General features: G+C 35.3%; 1 protein-coding gene across 4 annotated transcripts in view; it reads left to right on the forward strand.

The window, feature by feature from the left end:
* The window catches only part of LOC125280827 (mannosyl-oligosaccharide 1,2-alpha-mannosidase IA), a 272,485-nt gene that overhangs the window by 73,955 nt on the left and 174,817 nt on the right, over window positions 1-23,713 (forward strand). The window lies entirely within an intron of this gene.

Consider the following 23,713-nt stretch of genomic DNA (forward strand, 5'->3'; position numbering starts at 1 on the left):
AGCGTTCATCAAATATGCATTTGACGCATTTCTGCATATGTGCATGTGAGCGTTCAAAAGCTGTGAGCGTTCATGAGTCTGTACTGCTGATCATGTAAAAATAGAGGCATTGTCACATTGTTTTATTGTAAAATTAACCTTTTGACATCTATAGTGTGATGTTTGCTGTATTTTTGTCAGGATGTTGCTGTGACCTTGACCTCCGTTCATGCCTTGACCACCCAGGTGTATGATGTGTTGTGTGGGATGGAGTGGAGTGTGTGGGATGTCTGACATTGAGTGTAATGGCTCGAGTCACTCAACGTGCCTCTTCAGAGCTGCACAGCTGCATGTGCTGTAACGGGTTGATTTGCACACAGCTTCCAGCTTTAGTTGATGCATGAAGACACACTGCTAATGTAGAATATGTAGGAGAGAAGCAGCATTCAGACTAGTGAAATTATACACTATCATTAAAAAATATATATTTTTGTGTCGCATGAACAAAAAGGGCTTGGAAGGACATGTGGATGAGTAAATGATGGGTGAACTATTCCTGTGGGTTATACAAGTCATTTTTGCTAAATGGACCTTAACTATTGTGTGTTTTTCCTAATATTTGCTCTTAAATGAAGTGAACTGATACTAAGTGGATTTGCCTGTGGTGACATGAGCTGGCCTCTTTGTCTACAGGCAAAGCCTTTATTGGATAATTAAGGATGCATTAAAGACGGTCAGTAGTTCTGGATTTAGGTCAAATGCCCAGCATGCACTTGTTAAGGGAAGCTTTCCATAGCAAATAAATAGAGTTTGTGCTATCAAGCACTCTGTGTGGTTTGTAAGTAGTGATTTTTCTGAGTGTGTTCCTCGTGTATTCTGACGAGAAGCCCAACATGTTCCAATGGTGCAAAGAAACTCATCTGTGAGCGTGCGTTTCTTTTCACTGTCATGCACAGCAAGGCAAACTCTCAGTGTCAGGAGAAACAGAGCATGAAGAAATGCTCCCTTTGGCCTCTCAGGCAGCATTCGCTTTATTTGAATGGTGTTTATGTGATACGACTCTCTGTCATCTGCCGTGCCTTTGCTGTGTAAAGTTTGCGCCTGTAGGATGAAGGACAAACACGACAGTGGAGAATCTGAATAATATAATATGTGTGTGTGTGATTAATGTAATATTAACATTATTTGTATAATATATTATTAAATATATAGATATAATTATCAATATTATAATATTATCACTATTATTAATATTAAATATTGGTGTCTTTTATCAATTAATCAACATATCACAATTTGAGTATTTTTTATTGTAATTTATACATTAACAAGTAGTAATATTATATTAATACAACATTGACATATAATATTGATTATATATTAATATTATTAATATTAAATATTGGTGTATTGGATTAAGTAGTCAGCATAGCATATAATTAATTTGATTTAATTTTTTATTTTGAATTTTCCAATTACAGTTTTTGACAAACCTACATAACCTACAAACCTATATAAACCTAATATAAACCTATATATATATATTTTTTTTTAATTTTCTATTTTTAAATATTTTTAATAATGTTTTTTACAGCCCTAGTTTATATTAACTAGTATTAACTAATATTACATTAATATAAAATAAATATATAGGTATATTTATATATAAATAAATGTATTATGTTAATTATATGTTAATAGTTTACTATTAATATTATTATTAAATAACGTATTTTACTAACCGTGTGTCTGTGTGTATGTGCATATCATTTTTTTTTTTACAGCCGTAGTTTCTTTAATAATCAAGTAGTAATGTCCAAAATAATATTCTGGTGATTTAAATACTGTATTTTTTCAATGCTCCATGTTTCTTTGTCACTCTCATGTGTAAATAATGTAAAGCAGTCTGTGCAAATAATACCTTAGTGTAAACAGAATAGCAGATACTCCACCATTCACACATCTCTGGTTGTGTGATACTGTATATGCCATCATACTAACCCATAGTAAAATATGCAGTGTATATGTATGCTGAGCAGTGCAGTGTATACAGTGCTCCTCTTGTGTGCATCAAAAGATGTTGAACTTCATGTGACACTCCTTAAGCTGATGGGAAACTGCTGTTACATCTTAAAGTCAACGTCTCTTTAAAGATCTCCTTCTTGTACTTTATTTAAAAAAATGACAATTTGGCTTACATGTTTTTTCTCCCCATCTTGCACTCACACACACTCATTCTCTGGCTCTGCAGTGAACAGAGATTGAATTCTCAGTCCATGATCCCTTGAGCTTCTCCGTCTTTGTTCATGGCAGGGATGAGAAAGTGTTCCCAGTGTGCATCATCCAGCTCTGAGATGACAGCAGCATTACTGGCTCCTCAGCAGGGGTGGAAAGTACTACAGTAATTGTACGTCATTACTGTATTTAATGGTGACACGTGTGATTTTGGGATGTAAAAATAGCTTATTTTTATCACAGTTTAATCGGCAGTGTCAACTATAAGTAAGACATTTGCGGGTTTGTTCCCACTGCTTTCAAAACATTTGTTTGAGCATCACAGCCACTGCAGCGGAGAATCGACCAATGACGTGAGTTTGGGGCGGGACTATCTGTTTGATTGACCAATGCAGGGCAGGGGGAAACCTGTGTGAAAACAGTCATCATTTTATGGCAGTGGCACAGAAATTGCTTAATATTTTTAAGTATTAAAGTTTTAGCAATTGTTACAAACTGCTCCGAGACTTGGGTTGAAGATCCAAATGCAGATTTATTGGGACAATCCAGAATCGTAATCCATATAACAGGCAAAATGGTCAATGATGGGTGATTTCAAAACACTGCTTCATGAAGCTACGAAACCTTTCCGAATCTTTTCTTTCGAATCAGTGGTTCGGAGCGCGTATCAAACTGCCAAAGTCATGTGATTTCAGTAAACAAAGCTTCATTACGTCATAACTTTTTCGAAACGTTTCAAAATTTTAATGCTTCACTGCAGGGGGCGGTCTTTGTAAATCATGTGGATGGGTGTCTATGGGTTTTACCTGATCTCTGATCAGTTTTATACATTTGTAGATGTTTTATTGAGACATTAGTATACAGTAATTAAAAGGAATAATAGTAATTAATGGCCTCTTAATGGCCTTTTTAGCTGAGCCATCCATAGGACAAAGAAACCAAGCCCTAAAAATTGATAAAAGACCACTTATTATACAGACACTTGAAATTTAATCTTATTAGACAATTAGTTAATTGCATTTGATAGATTTTAATTTCAATAAACATTGGCAATGGGTTTGTAAAAGGTGTTTTTATGCATGTTTGGTCTGAGTTTTTGTTGCATTTCCACGGTTCTGACCAGCAGGGGTCACCAGCGTGTGGCATTTCGAAGGCTTCGAAACAGTGAATCATTTTGCAAAGCAATTGGATCAATTGATTCAAAGCTTTGTTTCACCCATCACTAGGTCAGACACATGGGCAAACAATCCAAAAGAGCAACCCAGAAAACACAGGCAAAACGGTAAACCAGGAAACAGGCAGATAATCCAAAAACCAAGACACACGAAACCAGGATAACGCTCAGAAATGCAGTGTTAACAACATACAAGACTTTGCAAAGAGTGACAGAAAACACAGGGTTAACAAGGAAAATGAGGCACGGCTGAATGTAATGAAGCATAATGAGTCCAGGCAAAGGGTTATGGGAAATGCAGTTCGTGATGAGATTGTACAGGAGTTGAGAGGAGTGCCCTCTGGTGGAGATCAAGGGCACTCCAGCTGGTGGATGTAACAGTACGTTCACACTGCAGGTAAATGTGGCCCACTTGTGACTCATATCTGTTTTCCCCATGACAGTGTGAACAGTACAAACCACATGGATTCTGATCTTTTCAATTCCGATTTGTGCCAAATGTGGTACTAAATCCGATACAGGTCAGATGTGTTGTAATGTTGAATCGAGTTCAACATTCATCACGATTCTGCACTCATGGGAGTCTATTCAAAGATTTTACATACCCAACGTTATCAAGACAGTTGCGAAAGGTAGCTAGTCTCTATAAGACAAGTGAAACATGAGGGCTTGTATCATAAAAGTTTCAAAACTCTGCTCTCCTGTCACATCGTTGTCTTTATTTTTCATATTGCCTGCGCATAATTTAGCGGGCTTCTGCGGCGGAAATAAACGCGTAATCACTTACTTTAATGTAAACTTTAATTCCGTGTTTACTTCCGTATGACAGCGCGCTGTGTGTTTTGCCAAGTCCATGATTTTCCCGCAGAATTGGGGTTTCTGAATTGTTTCACTGTTGCTGCGGGTAGTTTTGCAACGGCGTGGGATGAAGCGACCACACTAACGCGATATTTAACCCCCGGAATGTGATTTTTACTGGGATACCCCACTGAACGCCATTGGGCTAGTTTTGAGAATCAGTTGAGTGGATTTTGTGGTAAAAACCTGGCAACCCCGTTTGTATCGTTCTTTTTCGCTTGCAGGTCAGTTCAGAGCCATGATCTGTTCACACTGGAAATCTGATATTGGCCACATTTAAAACAACAATGTGGACAGCTATACAAAAAAATCTGATCTGAGCAAAAATCATAATTGAGCATTAAAGACTTGCAGTGTGAACATAGCCAAATGCATAAATGCATGTCAAAAAACCTGCATCTTTAGTACTTTCACATGGATATTTAAGTACAATTACATGGCAAAACATGTTTTCTGGCTTAATAATTGGACTTTTAAGTGACTTTTGACATCCATATACTGCCATTTTGGGTCCCAACATAAATACCAGTCAAAAATTTGGGCAATTTTTGCATTTAAAATCAATTCAAAGTGTTTACATCTCCTTCCATCAGATAACATTGTGCTCTTTTTTTCCATAGACTCCAGTAAATGCCATTACACTTACAAACAGATATTGAAACAGCACTGACATGAATCAAGTCCTCAGCTTTAAATCTTGTTTTCTTGGCAGAGGATCACTTGAGAAGTCGTAACAATATTGCTGCTTGTGTTTTCCTGTAAGATCAGCGCAACCATGCAGCGAATCTGTCAGCAGCTGTTTGGCTGGAGTTTGATGCTATTTCATCAACAACAGAGAGCAAAACACAGCCGCTTTTGCTTACAGCACGGCTTTGGTCATTGCTGTACTTATTATATTTTGCATCAAGCGTGCCTTCTGAATTGCAAATGGCCCCCTCATTTAAACAGCACTTCTAAAGAGAGCTGTTTTGAGCTTTAAAGCGTAATCGTGCAAGCAGCGGCCTTTCCCTCATTTCCTCGTGGGGTAATTTGAATTCTGACTGGAATAAAAAATTAATCACAAGCTCTCTTCAGTCAGAGTTAGTCATGGCATTCCCTAAAAACTCCATAAAATTCCAATTCATGAGCTCTGATGGGGACTCCTTTGAGTTATTTTCCCAAGAGGAAGCAACTAGAAGAGGCAGAGAGTGGTTTTGGGCTTCCTTACGTAATCCATCCGTACGCGCTGTACGCTCGCACATCTCCCTCAGCCCCCTCAGACGTGGCGATTTTGCCTGCTTTACTATCGCGGCTAAATGAGGCCATGTTTGTTTGTGTCCTGCTCCGGCCGTTAGGGCGCCGTGGAGCAGAAATAAAACGCCCCCCGCCAAGGCACCAGCTCTCTGACATTTTCATGAGGCGAGGAAGGCGTTGAGGGAGAACGGAGCTGCTCATGCATGTTGATCATTCGTCAGCTTCTTCAGAGTACATATTTCAGCAGTGTGTAAACAACTAGACGCTTTGTTATAAGTTTAGAAAGAGGGTTTGTGAGTGTGTTGTGAGAGTCGGATAGGAAGAGAGAATATCACGTTACAATAACTTTTACTGTAGCATTGATCAAAATCAATCTGTTGATGCATGTTCATAGTCTTACTTTACATCAAACTGTTTGTTTTCCTAATCTTATATATAATATAATATAACATTTATTCTGCCTTTAAAACGTAACTCAATTCCTTCCTTCCAACCACATACCCTTTTCAACATTCAATTAATTCCTGATTAATAAAAGTAACCTCTCCATATAATTTTTGTTGAATATCGTATTACATGCAGAAATACATCATTATAGAAGTAAAATGGGTTGCAAATGTTGGCTTAAGTTTTTTCATACCATATTTTCATGTTATTTATAAAAACAACTTTTTTTTAAAAATAAATAACAAATGTTGGCATAAGTTTTTTTTTATTATTTGTTTATTTATTATTTCACTCATTCATATAAAAACGTTCTATTAAGCTTTTTGTTTTCATAAACTATTTTCATTCATTTATTTATTTATTTATTTATTCATATTAAAAACCTTTTTATATTAAGCTTTTTGTTTTCATAAATTATTTTTATATCTTTTATTTATTTATTTATTTTTTATTATTTATTTTTTTAACTTAAATCCTTTGTTTTCCACACCATATTTTCATGTTTCAAATATTTCATATTTATTTTATAAACAAATATATTTATATTTAATTTTTATATTTATATTTAATTATATTTATTTATTTATTTATTTATTTGACATAAGGTTTTTTATGTCAATTTATTTATTTGTTTATTATTATTTCACTCATTCATATAAAAAACATTCTATTAAGCTTTTTGTTTTCATAAACTATTTTCATGTCTGTCATTTATTTATTTAAACTTCATTTTTGTAAAGCTTTTCTCCCACACCATATTTTCATGTCATTTATTTATTTATTAATTCATATTAAAAACCTTTTTATATTAAGCTTTTTGTTTTCATAAATTATTTTTATATCTTTTATTTATTTATTTATTTATTTATTTTTAACTTAAAGCCTTTGTTTTCCACACCATATTTTCATATTTTTCAAATATTTCATATTTATTTTATAAAAAATATATTTATATTTAATTTTTTTTCATGTCGTTTTCATACCTGTATTTTATATATATTTATTTATCAAAACCTTTTTATTTAGCCTTTTGTTTTCATATCCTATTTTCATATCTGTCTTTATTTATTTATTTATAACATAAACAAATTTTATTTAATTTTATTAATTTAATTTTTATTTGTTTTCATATCCTACTTTCATCTTTTTTATTTATAAAAACCTTAAGCTTTTTGTTTTCATATCTCTTTTAAATTTATTTATTTATTTTAACTTAAAAGCCTTCATTTTTTCACGCCATGTTTTCATATCTTTTATATTTATTTATTTATTTATTTTTAATATTCATTCATATAAAAACATTTTTATTAAGCTTTTTGTTTTCATAACCTATTTTCATACATGTGTTTTAAATTATTTATTTATTTTTAACTTATGAAAACCTTAATTCTCTCTTTTAAAATATGTGAGGAAAAAGCACAGCATGTTTTTGTGAGGTCAATTATTGAGTCTGTATGGTGACAATTCACACACAGCACCTTTACAGATATTCGTGTGATTAAACAGTGTTTGCACTGTGTTTGTCCTCCACTCGATAACATGAAATCCAGTGTCTCCTTCTCAGTGACAGAAAGCCTGTAAGAATGAAGTCAGTGCTTCTCTATGTCAACCTGTGTCAGAAATGTGATGCACGAACACGCTAACCTGTGTTTATCTCTCTTTCTTTCTCTGTTATGTGCCGTCTGTCTGCGGGCCAACCCTGATCCTTCTCAAACGCCTCTTCTAAAGGTAACATGCTTTATTTTTACCCCTTTACCACAGTAAAAGGCCTTCAGGCTCTCTTCTGTTGATGTAGAGTATGACGAACCTGCTACTGAATTAATGATGCTGCTGGCAGCGGCGGCTTGTTTTAAGGCTTTTTAAGGACAAGATGCTTGATTTGTTGGTGAGCGTCACGTCTTCCTAAATAAAGAGGAGGAGGATGATGTTGCCCCGAGGAATGGTTTATGGCTCACTAGTTGTTGTTATATAGAGGCTGGAAGACTTTAAGGAGTTCATGTTTCATTTAAATATTAACTTTGACTCTGTTTACTCAAATTCCCCAAATGAGATTATGGTTGCCATCTGGTCCAAAAACCTATAGATATAATAATAGAGAGATGACGTCAAAACCTCGAGATTTTCTATGGGTTTTTTTAATAATGGGGTTTTTCAGTTTATGAGTAAAATAAGGCCTGTGGTAAACTTGATGATACTTGAACATTTTGCATTATATTATATTATATTATATTATATTACATTACATTACATTACATTACATTACATTACATTACATTACATTATATTATATTATATTATATTATATTATATTATATTATATTATATATTTGCTATATTTTATTTTAGTTAACAAAGATATTTTTTAATTTTTTCTTTAGTTAACAATAATAACTCTGAAATCTATGGAACCTTGTTTCTGCCACTAAATAAAAAATAAAGCGACTTTTTATTTAGCAATTCTGAATTTTTTTCCTCAGAATTTCGAGTTTGTCTCACAATTATGACTTTTTTCTCAGAATTGTTTATATCTCACAGTTCTGACTTTGACATGCAATTGCATGATATAAAGTTAGAATTGCCAGTTATGAAGAGAGAATTGTGAGAGATAAACTCGCAATTCTGAGAAAGTTTTTTTCCTCAGAATTGGACTTTAAAACTCGCAATTGTGATTTTATATCACAATTCTGAGAAAAGAAGTCAGAATTGTGAGAGAAACTCGCAATTGCAAGAAAAAAGTCAGAACTGTGAGTTATAAAGTCAGAATTGCGAGATATAAAGTCAGAATTGCGAGATATAAAGTCAGAATTGTGAGATATAAAGTCAGAATTGCGAGAAAGTCAGAATTGCGAGATAAAGTCAGAATTGCGAGTTATAAAGTCAGAATTGCGAGATATAAAGTCAGAATTGCCAGTTATAAAGTCAGAATTGAGAGATATAAAGTCAGAATTGCGAGTTATAAAGTCAGAATTGAGAGATATAAAGTCAGAATTGCAAGTTATAAAGTCAGAATTGCGAGATATAAAGTCAGAATTGCGAGATATAAAGTCAGAATTGCCAGTTATAAAGTCAGAATTGCGAGTTATAAAGTCAGAATTGCGAGTTATAAAGTCAGAATTGCGAGATATAAAGTCAGAATTGCGAGATATAAAGTCAGAATTGCGAGATATAAAGTCAGAATTGTGAGAAAGTCAGAATTGCGAGATAAAGTCAGAATTGCGAGTTATAAAGTCAGAATTGAGAGATATAAAGTCAGAATTGCGAGATATAAAGTCAGAATTGCCAGTTATAAAGTCAGAATTGAGAGATATAAAGTCAGAATTGTGAGTTATAAAGTCAGAATTGAGAGATATAAAGTCAGAATTGCAAGTTATAAAGTCAGAATTGTGTGATATAAAGTCAGAATTGCGAGATATAAAGTCAGAATTGCCAGTTATAAAGTCAGAATTGAGAGATATAAAGTCAGAATTGCGAGATATAAAGTCAGAATTGCGAGTTATAAAGTCAGAATTGCGAGTTATAAAGTCAGAATTGCGAGATAAAGTCAGAATTGCGAGTTATAAAGTCAAAATTGCGAGTTATAAAGTCAGAATTGAGAGATATAAAGTCAGAATTGAGAGATATAAAGTCAGAATTGCATGATATAAAGTCAGAATTGCATGATATAAAGTCAGAATTGCCAGTTATAAAGTCAGAATTGCGAGATATAAAGTCAGAATTGCATGATATAAAGTCAGAATTGCATGATATAAAGTCAGAATTGCCAGTTATAAAGTCAGAATTGCGAGTTATAAAGTCAGAATTGCGAGTTATAAAGTCAGAATTGCGAGATATAAAGTCAGAATTGTGAGAAAGTCAGAATTGCGAGATAAAGTCAGAATTGCGAGTTATAAAGTCAGAATTGCGAGTTATAAAGTCAGAATTGAGAGATATAAAGTCAGAATTGAGAGATATAAAGTCAGAATTGCATGATATAAAGTCAGAATTGCCAGTTATAAAGTCAGAATTGAGAGATATAAAGTCAGAATTGAGAGATATAAAGTCAGAATTGCGAGATATAAAGTCAGAATTGTGAGAAAGTCAGAATTGCGAGATAAAGTCAGAATTGCGAGTTATAAAGTCAGAATTGCGAGATAAAGTCAGAATTGCGAGTTATAAAGTCAGAATTGCGAGATAAAGTCAGAATTGCGAGTTATAAAGTCAGAATTGCGAGATATAAAGTCAGAATTGCGAGATATAAAGTCAGAATTGTGAGATATAAAGTCAGAATTGCAAGATATAAAGTCAAAATTGCTAAATATAAAGTCAAAATTGCTAGATATAAAGTCAGAATTGCTAGATATAAAGTCAGAATTGCCAGTTATAAAGTCAGAATTGAGAGATATAAAGTCAGAATTGAGAGATATAAAGTCAGAATTGTGAGAAAGTCAGAATTGCAAGATAAAAACTTTTTTCTTGCAATTGCAAGTTTATATCTCACAATCCTGAGAAAAGAAGTCTGAGTTGTGAGATAAGTTTTTTATTTTTTATTTTTTTTCATTCAGTGGCAGAAACAAGCTTCCATAGGAATCCTCTGATGCAATGCATTGAGCTCAGTTAATAAATCCATTCCAGATTGCAGACGGCGCCAGACACATGTTGGCAAACATTTGATACCGAAAGCAGAAATAAAAAGAGTTTAAAAAAGGTTAATTATAGTCTAATATAAAATGCGTGAATTTATCCAATATTTATATGTGCTGTGTTTTTTAATGCTTATTAGTGTATTGTGGCGTTATCTGTCTGATGCATATGCAGGTTTTGGAACAAAGCATTAAATGAATGTGGATCAAAGCTAATTTACTCTTGAGAGAATTTGTTGAGAAATGTTTGAGATCTCTGACTTTTGAATGCAGACTGTGGAAAATCGGAGCCCAGCTGGAGATCTTGTTGTAGATCTGAGGGTCTTTTTGTCAGGAGAAACATCTGAGAAGCTGGAGACTGTCTGAGACAGACAACCAAAGCTGGATCTGTAATTTTGGTCACGTCGTTCCCATATGATTTACTTTATTTTGCAGAAGAGATAAGGATTGTGATATTCAATGTGAACATTTTTCATGGAGCCCTTTTCCATTGGCTCCAATACGTAAATATAGTTAATCGTCATTTGATGCTTTCTGATAGAAATGGTCTGTTCACATTTTCAAAGCAGGTTTGACGTCGCTGGTTCTGGTGCGTCTCATAAACAAGTCAAGTTTGAATATGCTGAAGAGAAAGTATTTCTGATTGGCTGCTGTCTGACTTTAGCAGGATTATAACGTACCCTCTTACACGGCTGAAACGGCACCGTTATTGAGTTCAGCAGTGAGAGATGCTCGTGTTATTGCTCTCAAAAAGCACACCGCGCTCTCGCCGTAATCCCTGAAAAGCCATCTGCCCTGCGTGAGGGCCACGCTGTCACACTGCCCTCATTCTGATGTTTAAATCCGCTTCCTCACGAGTGTCTTTCCTCCCTCCCACAGCTGCTGTTAAAGTTATATTCCTCTGACTCCAACATTCATAATCTGCCCTGTTGCAGTGCCCTCTGTCACCACTAGGGGTGTTATTATGGTAATGGTCATAGACTGTAAAAAAGACATGTCTTTGCTTCCTGCCACTGTAGAAAAATAAAGCCAAAATATAACTTAAACAGTCATTGTCGATTACGTCATTCGGAGCCCAAGCCTGCGCAGTAGTGGAGCCTCAGCTGTCAATCATGACGTTACACCCTGTTTTTACAGCATCAAAACACAGCATTACGTATTGGTAAAACAAACACTTGTACATACACCTGCATAAGAACTACTTAAAATGACAGAAACCATCTTTGGAAAAAAAAAAAATTATTTGATGTGTAATTGAATTTTTTAGTTTGGCTCACATCCCTTTTGATTACATGGAGAGGGCGGGGCTTATGACTTATACTGCAGCCAGCCACAAGGGGGCGATCGAAGTGCTTTGGCTTCACTCTTCTGGACATGTGCGGCATACTTGGTACATAAATTTGGGGTCAGTAAGATTTTTTTTTTTTTTTTTTAAATACTTTTATTCAGAAATGTCACAAAAGTGACACTAAAGACATTTACAATGTTACAAAAGATTTCTATCTAAATAAATGCTGTTCTTTTGAATCCTGAAAAAAAAAAAAAAAAAAAAAAAAAAAATATATATATATATATATATATATATATATATATATATATATATATATATATATATATATATATATATAAACTGTTATTTTAAATGGTAATAATATTTCACAATATTACTGTTTTTACTGTATTTTAGATAAAAAAAAAAAAAGCAGCCTTGGTTAACAGAAGAAACTATTTATTTATTTATTTATTTATTTATTTATTTATTCTTACCGACTCCAAACTTTTGAAACGTATAATTTGACTTGAGACTTAAATTAGTGTGGTTACTGACTGTTTCAAAAACTGGTCATTAAAAAACACTAAATGAATAGTTAATTGAATAGATATATCTATTAGTTATTAAAATCGGTAAGCATAACATTTCAGAAGTTGTTTGGTGTTGGTTTCTAGAAGCTGTTATGGAGGCATCGAAAGCCTGATGTTCGTGTCTTCTCATCCCTGATTCTGTGCCAGTCGTGCCCTGTCGTGCCAGAGTGAATCTGTGTGTGTCTGTGCCCTGGGCTTCACCCGTAAGCCTGTATTGACATGCAGAAAGAGACTTCAGCTGAACTCAGTTTCAAATGAGATGCTGCTGTGAGTTTATTCTGCGTTATAAAACACATAGTTCTGGTCCTGGGTGCTGATCAATTTCAGTATATACACAATGGAGTAACATTTCTTGCTTTAGCTGTTTTCTATGTGAATCCTGTGATCAAAGCTGAATTTTCAGCATCATTACTCCAGTCTTCAGTGTCACATGATCCTTCAGAAATCATTCTAATATGATGATTTGCTGCTCAAGAAACATTTCTGATTATTATCAATGTTGAAAACAGTTGTGCTGCTTTATATTTTTGTGGAAACTGTGATGCATTTTTTTTCAGGATTCTTTGATGAACAGAATGTTCAAAAGAGCAGCATTTATTTGAAATAGATTATTATAAATGTAATAAAAAAAATAAAAAAAAACTTTCTGGGCCCACACAGTAGTGTATATATCAGTGGCAGGATTGCCTCACAACACAGGAGGAGTTGATTTTTTATAATAATTGTTTTGAACTTATGGGTTTCATAATGTGAAGCTGTTTCACCGATCATCTGATCATCTAACAGACTGATGTCAGGCTAAAAATCATAAATAATCTGATCTTTTGGTTTGTGTCCATCAAGAATCCAAAACAGAAAATAATCAACTGAGATCAAGTGCTTTTCATTTCCAAGTATTTCATTCACTGGATTATCCAAAAATAGACATTACCATGCGGGTATTTAAAATATGCACTCTGTTTTTGTTGACTTTCCAGCTAAAATAAATAAATCTAGTCCTAGAAAAACATATTTCACAGACCCTGTTGGTTTGTCTCTCATTACTCCAGAATTATCCAGATGATTGCAGATGCGGTGTGACTCTCAGCGTGTCACTGAGTTTGAGCGCCGGGTGTGTTTTGATGTTGAGATTACAGGCTCTGGTTAATTGAACTAAACCAGGGAAGATTCAGGGCTGATAGGAGGGTGGTGGAGGGATTATATGAGATTAATGGGGCAGAAAAGTGTCCTGTGACCAGCAATCCTCTTTAACATTACCTCTCATTGCGGTCATGTTGGTGTAGATGTTGTGGACTGAAGTTCATCCACCTCATACTGAAATAAGGCTGTGTTTAGAATTAAACACTAACTAGTAGGGGTGTGACGAGACGGGTATCTCACGACACGAGACGAGACTCGAGATTGAGTTCACGAGACGAGACGAGACAAGATTTTTACACACTATTTTTAAGAAATCCTCAATGGCGAAATACATGACTAGAAAAAATATTCTGCAGGTGTATTTGAAATGTTTTAACTAATCATCTTATAATGAATGTCATTCAGTTCTACTTTCTGAGTATGAATTATCATATGCAGTAAAAGACAACAATACTCAAGCACTGTAAAAGGTTTTGCCACTAACTCAACTGACTGACTTCTCTTCTGTATGATTTCAGTCTCTTCAGACCTTACTGTACATGATTTATGAGCTTCTACAACTTTAGACCTCCTAACTGAACTCCTTTCCACAAACTGATCATATAATAAAAACAGTATAAATAAAAATGGTAACACTTTACAATAAGGTCTCATTTATTAACATTAATGTATTAACCAACATCAACTAACAATGAGCAATATATTTGCTACAGTATTTATTAATCTTTGTTTATGTTAGTTAATAAAAATAGTCATTGATTGTTAGTTCATGATAGTTCACAATGCATTAACTAATGTTAACAAATGAAACCTTACTGTTTGTGCTTAATAAGATTAAGAGAAACTGTTATTCATTTTTATGGTAACACTTTACAAGTTGAAACCATAATCGCACTCTCTCAATATTCAAAGTGCAAATAAGACCAACTTTTTCTTTGATACAGAGCTAAGAGATGGTTACAACTACACTGCCCAGCCTAAAATAGTTTTCATATTGAGAGATATTTGCATTTATCAGGGAGCCGCTTTCAAAATGCGGGGTATTGAAATCGCGTTTGAATGCGCGCTCGCGTTTACTTTCACTTTCAGCGATCGCGCATAACTCAGTAAATATGGAGCGGCGGCGACCGTTATCCAACTGAATTAAATGTTTTTTATTTAAATACAAAGCAAAAGGACAGTGGAGGCGTAATGTAAACGTAGCGGTGGCATATTCTTTCCTAATCATCCTAACACTCTGTCATGGCAACATCACGAGACTACTATTCGCCTCGACGAGAAATCTCGTCACACTTTTGTCTCGCGAGATCTCGTGACACCCCTACTAACTAGTATATACTGGATGCTACCTACTAGAATTTTTCTTTCTGTTTTACTTAAAGGTAGAATTTCCATGTATTAATCACATTTTGTATTGACAAAGCATTAACAGCTTGTAATGAAATGTAAAAAATTAGGGATGCACTGATATGAAAATGATGGCCGATAGATAACCGATAATTCTTTATATTTGAAAGCCGATAACCGATATATTGCCAGATATATTAAAAAATATATATATTTTTTTTAATATAATTTGAGAGCCTGATTACAAAAACAAAGGTCTCGCCATTAAAGGGATAGTTCACCCAAAAATGAAAATGTGATGTTTATCTGCTTACCCCCAGGGCATCCAAGATGTAGGTGACTTTGTTTCTTCAGTAGAACACAAATGATGATTTTTAACTCCAACCGTTGCCGTCTGTCAGTCAAATAATGGGAGTGAATGGGAACTCGATCAATAAGAGTGAAATGCTGAACGCAGTTGGACATAGTGGTGTTTTAGAGGTGAAAAATTATATAAATACTGTTCGGTTTCTCTCACAAACCAATCGTTTCGTGTCTTAGGACATCAACGTGTCGTCACGAGCCGTAGGGTTTAATTTGGAATTGTCTATGCAAGTGTTTTCGACTCTTATTGATCGAGTTCCCATTCACTCACATTATTTGACTGACAGACGGCAACGGTTGGAGTTAAAAATCATCATTTGTGTTCTACTGAAGAAACAAAGACACCTACATCTTGGATGCGCTGGGGGTAAGCAGATAAACATCATATTTTCATTTTTGGGTGAACTATCCCTTTAAAAGCAATGTCCCAAGCACACAATTATAATGTTCTCATTGTAATTTTATGAGAGACTTGTGCTACACATGTTGCACTTAACTATATTTTCCTTTTTGACTCCAATCATATTTCAAGCAATTCAAAACCAACATGGTGCACAGTGCGCATCATGATGTCGGTGAATTGCTGGCTGCAGTTCACTTAATGGCCACCGGTATCGCTAATTACAAAAAATTCAATACATAGCCCCTTTAAAGAATATAATCATATCTAAAGTTGTTTTTCTCCACAGAACGACTTATTTTGATATTTTGATAGATTGCAGCAGAAGATTACTCAAAAAAATATTTTCATTCATCAAGGATGTATTTGTGTTTTATTGATCAAAAGTGAAAGTAAAGACTTTTGTAATGTTACAAAAGATTTTGATTTCAAATAAAAGCTGTTCTTTTGAATTTTCTATTACTAACCTATATCTTTTCTAACTTTCTATTACTATTTCTATTCTATTATTAATAAGAAATGTTTCTTGTCAAATCATCATATTAGAATGATTTCTGAAGGATCATGTGACGCTGAAGACTGGAGTAATGATGCTGAAAATTCTGTATTTTTGATGAAATAAATGCAGCCTTGGTGAGCAAAAGAGACTTCTTTCAAAAACATTAAAAATCTTACCGGCCCCAAATGATTGAACATTAGCTTAAACCGTCCTGGAATTCATCTTAGTCTGAGCTGGTCTTCTCAGCAGAGATCTTTTCTCATGGACATAATCTCAGACCATCAGTATTGTGGTCACTCTTTTATTTTCCTCTCCAATCCCAAGAGTCAGTGCAGTAATTACCATCCAGGAAACCTGTGATAGAGTCATACGCTCATCAGTCCAGTCTATCTGCAATCTCGCTTTCCATTTTCTTCCATTCTGATCATGTGACATTCTGTCTCGACACATCCAGTCTGAAGTATGGACACACTTGAACAGAGTTTGTTTCTCATGATCTTAAAATTGAGAGTCCACACAAAAATTAAAACTTAACATTCTAGGGTCAAAAAGCATCCATAAAATAAACATGCAGCAAAATCTATTATAAACAAAAAGTTTTATTAATTAATAAATGCAATGCAATATGTATTACTTAAAGTATAAATATGGAAAAATATGGAAGAACTATCCCTTAAAGAACCTGTTGGTCTAAAGGCTTCTGCTTAAAGGTCCCGTTCTTCGTGATCCCATGTTTCAAACTTTAGTTAGTGTGTAATGTTGTTGTTAGAGTATAAATAAAATCTGTAAAATTTTAAAGCTCAAAGTTCAATGCCAAGCGAGATATTTTATTTAACAGAAGTCGCCTACATCGAACGGCCAGTTTGGACTACATCCCTCTACTTCCTTCTTTAATGACGTCACTAAAACAGTTTTTTGACTAACCTCCGCCCACAGGAATACACAAGAGTTGCGTTTGTAGAGTGTGTTTGTCGCCATGTCGTCGAAGCGCTGTTATTTTCATCCCACAGTCCAATCACCGGGTCTGATTCCGGCTCAAATTGATAGGGTAAAATTAAATACATGTTTACAATAACACTGAGCGCGTGCATCTCCACGTTATGGTAGGAGCAAGGAGCGCTAAGCTGCTGTCGAATCACAACACAGGAACCGCTGGCACAATCAGAACTCGTTACGTATTTCTGAAGGAGGGACTTCATAGAACAAGGAAGTCATCAGCCCGTTTTTATGACAGTGGAAACAGCGGTATACAGATAAGTAAATTATGTGAAAAATACTGTGTTTTTTTACACGCGAAACATGAACACATGTTATATTGCACACTATAAACACAATCAAAGCTTCAAAAAACCACGAAAAACGGGACCTTTAAACAATTGAAATGTTTTCATCACTTTACTATTATTCTAACATGTGTAATAATGCAGAATGAGTAGGTGTGACCAAACGCTTGGATGGTCGTATTTAAATGCAGTCACTCTCTCTCTCTTCTCCGTCTGTCGTATCAGCCCAGGATGAATTGCGTATGCGGATATCGGCAGTGTGCTGGGAAGGGCTGATACAGGCGGCGGTTAATTAAACAGGGCTACGCTAAAGCGAGCCTCCCTCCATCGAGGGTAAATCTCAGAGACGCACAGCCCGAGGTACAGCGCCGTCCCCTGAAAGATGAAAAGCGCCGGGGGGGAAAAGAAAGATCAAAAGTGTGCACATAGAAACCCAGCGCCAGATAACGCCTTATCAGACAGCCAATGAGAGGGAGCGTTAATTTCCTCTTTCCCTGTAAATGATATTGGAACTAATTAGAAGGATTTTCAGCACATTTTCTCTATTTCAACAGCATAAAAAAGCTTGTGTGAGTAATCAGAGTAAGTGGTGTTAAATGAAGCCGGATTAGAGGCTTAATCTCATGCACCTGGAGAAAAACTGAGAATATGGGCTGAAATGCTTGTGTATAAATCAGTTCATAGATAAGTTTAAAAAAAAAAAAGGTAAATATGGAATAACTACATGCATACCCACCAAAAATGGTACAAGTTAATATAAAATCTCACAAGTTACTCCAGCCCACCGCCTCGAGCGTCAATGGCGACAGACTCTGTTCGGCTCGATGGCACTGCGGATTTCCCACAGCGTTGAGGGCTTTTTGACAGTGCGTTCCTCCTCCTTCCTGGGTTTCAGCACCAATGTAGCAATGTTTAAAGTTCAGGGAAGAAGGAGGTGGAAACCGGCAAATGTTCAACATAAATTTCAAAAATAAAATAAACAAACAAAACGAGAGTAAAGTAGCAGCCCCTCACGGATGACTGCTGCATATAAACAAAATATAACTCAACATAGAGTCCAGGCCTGGTCCTCTCTCGTCTTGCACTGTCGTCACTCCTCCTTTTATCCTTTTGGAGCTCCTCAATGAGACTCAAGACCAGTGTGTCGCACAAGTGATGCTCACTAGCACCCGTTCCACCGGCCTCACTCCGTTCCCACAGCTCCTGGCCCCACCCTGCTTACCACATACATACATGCATGCATTCTTGCTTGCATACAATGCATGCAGGTTTGGGCTTCTGTACTTTATTCCTCACTTTGTGCTCATGTTTAATTCTGGAGGCCTTTTAATCCTGCCGAAGTTATCCAGCCAAGATCCATGAGGGCTTTTCTCTTTTACTTGCTAATGCTGTTGTTGATATTAAAGCACTAGTTCACCCAAAACTGAAAACTCTCTTATTATTTACTCACCTATATATAATATAGGGACTTGAGCTTGTCTATTACGCAGCATAAATTTTGCACTAATCATTATTATAATTTATTAAAAATACATATATATCGGGGGAGTTTCCTTCAAGGAGGCAAGGGAAGGCAGTGCCTCAAAAAAACAAAGATGGGAAAATAATAATACAACATACAACACAAATATTACAAAATGTGACATTTAAAAAGTGTAAAAGTCACTCGTTTTTATAAGTAACACTGTCCAACATTGACAACCACTGGTAAAGTTACAGTGGGAGGCTTGCCTCCCTTGATCCCATTGAGTTAAAGCAGAACTCCTAAAGCGTGCGGTGAGTTTGGTGGGGGGTAATTGAGAATGAATGGGTGAAAGTCATGTGAGAGGAGGCAATCCGTCCATCGTGCAATGATTGGATATGATTAGGTATGATTGGTTCATGCGATAAATCCCACCTCTTGTTTTCGTCCTGAATGAAGACAATAATGGCGTTAATGGAAGCCTAATAAAAAAAGTAAATGACTGTCATTTAGATATCGCTGCTTTGTCACGTCAGATTCAAACTTGAAATGGTCTGAAAACATGATGACTTGTGGGGTTTTTAGCTTGGGAAATTAAAGGCACATATAAAAAGTATATTATTAAAATATATATTTACTTGCTTTCTGCAATATTTATGCAATCATTCATTTAATTTATTTTAAGAAATACTACTACTTTTTTCCCACTTTCATTGTATTTGGTGCATGTTTATTTAATGACACAATTAATGATCTGTAGGTGTTTTTTTATCTTAAAATGTGCTCGTAATAGTGTAGCGGAGGATCTGTGCCTGTGAGAGTGACAGTATGAAGGTATGAAGGGTCCTCAGACCAGTGAAGGTGTCTGAAGTGGAGGATGTTTCAATGGACAGTCAGACGTGGAGGGCGGAGGACAAGCGGATGTGCCAGCATGATGGAGCTCTGGTGGCATGTTAGATCTTTCTCTCTCTCTCTCTCTCTGTGTGTGTGTGTGTGTGTGTAAAGGCCCAAGGTTTAGTGTGTTAGTGCCTTGAGCACTGTGTGTGTGAGATGTAGGACAGTGAGGTTGTGCATTATTTATGCTGGTTAAGCACACAGCAGGGATTGCGTTATATAGGCACAGAACAGTATCAGTTTCTCTCAAAGCGTGACCTCCACCTTTGCACGCACGCACGCACGCACGCACGCACACACACACCTGGTAAAATAAAGCACTTTTTTTGATAAGGTTTCAGATATGTGGATATGTTTTTTTCCTATTCAGGGAAAAGGACGTTAGGATGTTTTTAAATGAAAATCATTCTACAATCATTTTAAATGATATATTTTAATGAGAGTAAACCTTTTGTCGTCTCTCTTTATTTGACTTTTTTAGAAGCATTGAAAGGTTGAAATTTCTGGTAAGACTTTAGAATACTGTTCCTTCATTAATGAATATCTAGACAAGAACAAATGAATAACACAATATTAGCATCCTAGTAAATATAATTAACTAACAAAAAACTCTGATTAACAAATTAGTATGTAATAGTGCTCAGTTGAATTGCTATTAGCTAATCAATAACTACTATTTTTTTCATACCTCACAGAGGACTACACTCTAAAAAATGCTGGGTTAAAAACAACCCAAGTTGGGTTGAAAATGGACAAAACCAGCAATTGGGTTGTTTTAAACCAGCGGTTGGGTTAAATGTTTGACCCAACCTGCTGGGTAGTTTGGTAGTCATATATTAAACATATTAATAAATGTTCATTTCCAACCTATTTTGGGTTCATTTTAAGCAAGCAATATAGTAATTTTTAAAACAAAACAAAAAAAATAACAACAACTACCCAGCAGGTTGGGTCAAATGTTTAACCCAACAGCTGGGTCAAAACAACCCAAGCACTGGTTTTGTCCATTATTTATAACCTGGTAATTTTTAACTATATTCAGGTTCATAATTAATATGAATAATGCGTAATGTATAATTAATTCTAAAATGAAGATCATGGTAACCCACAAGTAATGACTGAAGTGTTACTACATCCTTCTAAAGGTATTACTGATCATTGGGATCAGTATTCTAAAGTAAACTCTCTAGTTATGATTGAAGTCTTTGTAAGCTTATGGATAGTAATTGCTTCTGACAGATTTAGTAACACTTGAGTCAACACTAGTGGCTTACCATGATCTTCACTTTAGAACACTGACTCAAATGGCTAGTGATTCCTTTAGAACACTTGAGTCATTCTTTCCAAAACCTTACAAAAACCTCAAAAGCTTACAACAACTTCAGTCATTACTGGAGAGTTATCATGCTTTTGACTTTAGAAAATGTACAGCACTGGAAAACACGTGTTCCATCAGCGGCGAGTGAGCGACCGTGATTCATTTAATCCAGTAATTCAACTTTCTTTTCTTCTAGAACAGATGCACTGACAGCAGAAACTAGCATGTTCTCCTTCCAATTAGTGCTCTCTGATTTCACGCTTCCTCTTGTCATGGGTTTTTTTTTGTTGAAGCTGATTGGTTCAAACAGGATCTTCAGTCAGAACAGCTTCAGTAGTCTCATATCATAGAGACAAAATTAAATTGAAGCTTACAACTGGCTGCAAGTGAAGTCACTGTTATTTCTATAGAGTTTTATACAATACAGATTGTTTTAAAGCAGATTCAAAGGAAAATAACAGAATCAGTGATGCAGACTTCATCAGTTGGGGTTTGGGTAATCTAATTATTTAATGAAGCAATCATGACGGTGATCATTAGTAGTAGTAGTATTGTATTTACTTAACACGTTCATTGCATTTGCAATAGTCACACTACTCAAGGTTTTTTCCACTGTACATCATGTCTTAACAACAGGTGTTGCATCAGAAGTGTTGATGTCATTCTCCTGCAGGCCACACAAAGCTACTATACGCTTCCCCGCTGTTCCGTTCTGTGGCATGACATTGTAGCCATGGCAACTGAGAAAGAAAGTACAGCGAAAACAATCAGGCAGGAGCTGAGGTTGCAGGTCTGTCATATACAATGTGCACATGCTGTAATGTTGTGGCCGTGGCCTCTGACTGCCTGATTCACACTGTCAGTTGATGTTACTGTCTGCAGCAAGGAGGCCTGTTATACCTGGAGAGAGCGAGCCGTTAGCGTTCTCCTTCATCTCAATGGCTGTGAACCCGTCCCGTTTGCTTGTGGCTGCACTTTTCTGGGCATACGTTTCTGTGAGCCAACTGCATGAGCATATGCATATGCAGGAAAATGATGTCTAATGTCTAATTTGCTATGAAAGTCAAAGGTGGCAAACCAGAGAAAAAAAAACAATAAATTTCACATTTTTAAGAACTACCAAATTGTGCACTTTTAAAAGAACACTCCACTTTTTTTGAAAATAGGATCATTTAGAGTTAAACAGTTGAGTTTTCCGTTTTCGAATCCATTCCGATCTCGCAGTACCACTTTTAGCTTAGCTTAGCAAAGTTCATTGAATCTTATGAGAACAATAGCATCTCGCTCAAAAATGACCAAAGAGTTTTGATATTTTTCCTATTTAAAACTTGACTCTTCTGTAGTTACATCGTGTACTAAGACCGCCGGAAAATGAAAAGTTGCGATTTTCTAGGCCGATATGGCCAGGAACTATACTCTCATTCTGGCGTAATAATCAAGGAACTTTGCTGCCGTACCGCGGGTGATATTACGCAGCGCCTCTCACAAATGGTTGCAAGGCACGCTCCCTGTGCAAGCAGGGGGTCACAGGCGCTGAGTAATATCAGAGCCTATTTTCAAAAAAAGTGGAGTGTTCCTTTGTGTAGAGATTAGAATTGTATTATTATTTCATTTACATAGTTTTATGAATTTATTTAAATTTCATTTCATTTTATTTCTACTTCCCTATTGTTTTTTTTTTTTTTTTATGCCATTTTTTTGCATAATTTGACATGCAAAAATCCAAATAATAACTTTAAGTGCTTTTATTTTTTTAATAATATATTTATTTCTAATAATATTTTTGAAAATATGTTTCCTCATTGTTTCTTTTATCTTTATTTATTTGTTTATTTTATTGTTTTATTATCGTTTTGCTTAGTTAATATGTGGATTTTTGCAATTTAAATTAAATGTTTTATTCATTTCTAATCATATATATTTTTTCTAATAATATTTTAAGTTGTATCATATTTTTCCTCCTTGTTTTCTTTAGCTTTTGTTTATTCAGTTGGCTGGCAAAAACTTTTGGATTTTTTCCCCCTTAATTTAAAGTGCAAAAATTCACATACTAACTTTTCAAAGTGTTTTTATTAGAAATAAATACTAAAAAAATAATATTTCAGATACATGTGAGTCAAATACGTATAAATACGTAATAATCAAAAAAATATTTCCAAAGACATTTCTCTTCATTTCTCTCATAGTAATTACTTAGCATCTATTTTAACAAAGGTTTGTTTTCTTCCATGCTCAGTCGGCCTTTACTGCTGTGATCTACAGACTCGGCTCTACAGCCCAAAAGATCTGCTCACTTTACCAAAGCCCTACTTTAGTTCTTATATACCATAGTTTTCTGCCCACTCTCTGCCCAAACAAACACCCACACACACTCACTCTGTTTGCCCACATCCCTTGAGCGCAGCATAATTTTCTCTTTTCCAGGGCCTTTCAATTTCCCAGAATGCTGCAGTCAGTCTCTCCTCCTCCTCCTCCTCCTCCTCCTCCCTAAAGAGATGCCTCGTATAACTTCCCTGACAACTTTATCAATGTCCCATTAAATCCCAGCTAAATCATGCATCGCCATTTGGAGGGCCATCTTTTTTATCCGCTGTGGATT

The sequence above is a fragment of the Megalobrama amblycephala genome, linkage group LG13, assembly GCF_018812025.1.
Source record: "Megalobrama amblycephala isolate DHTTF-2021 linkage group LG13, ASM1881202v1, whole genome shotgun sequence".
Classification (NCBI taxonomy): Eukaryota; Metazoa; Chordata; class Actinopteri; order Cypriniformes; family Xenocyprididae; genus Megalobrama; species Megalobrama amblycephala.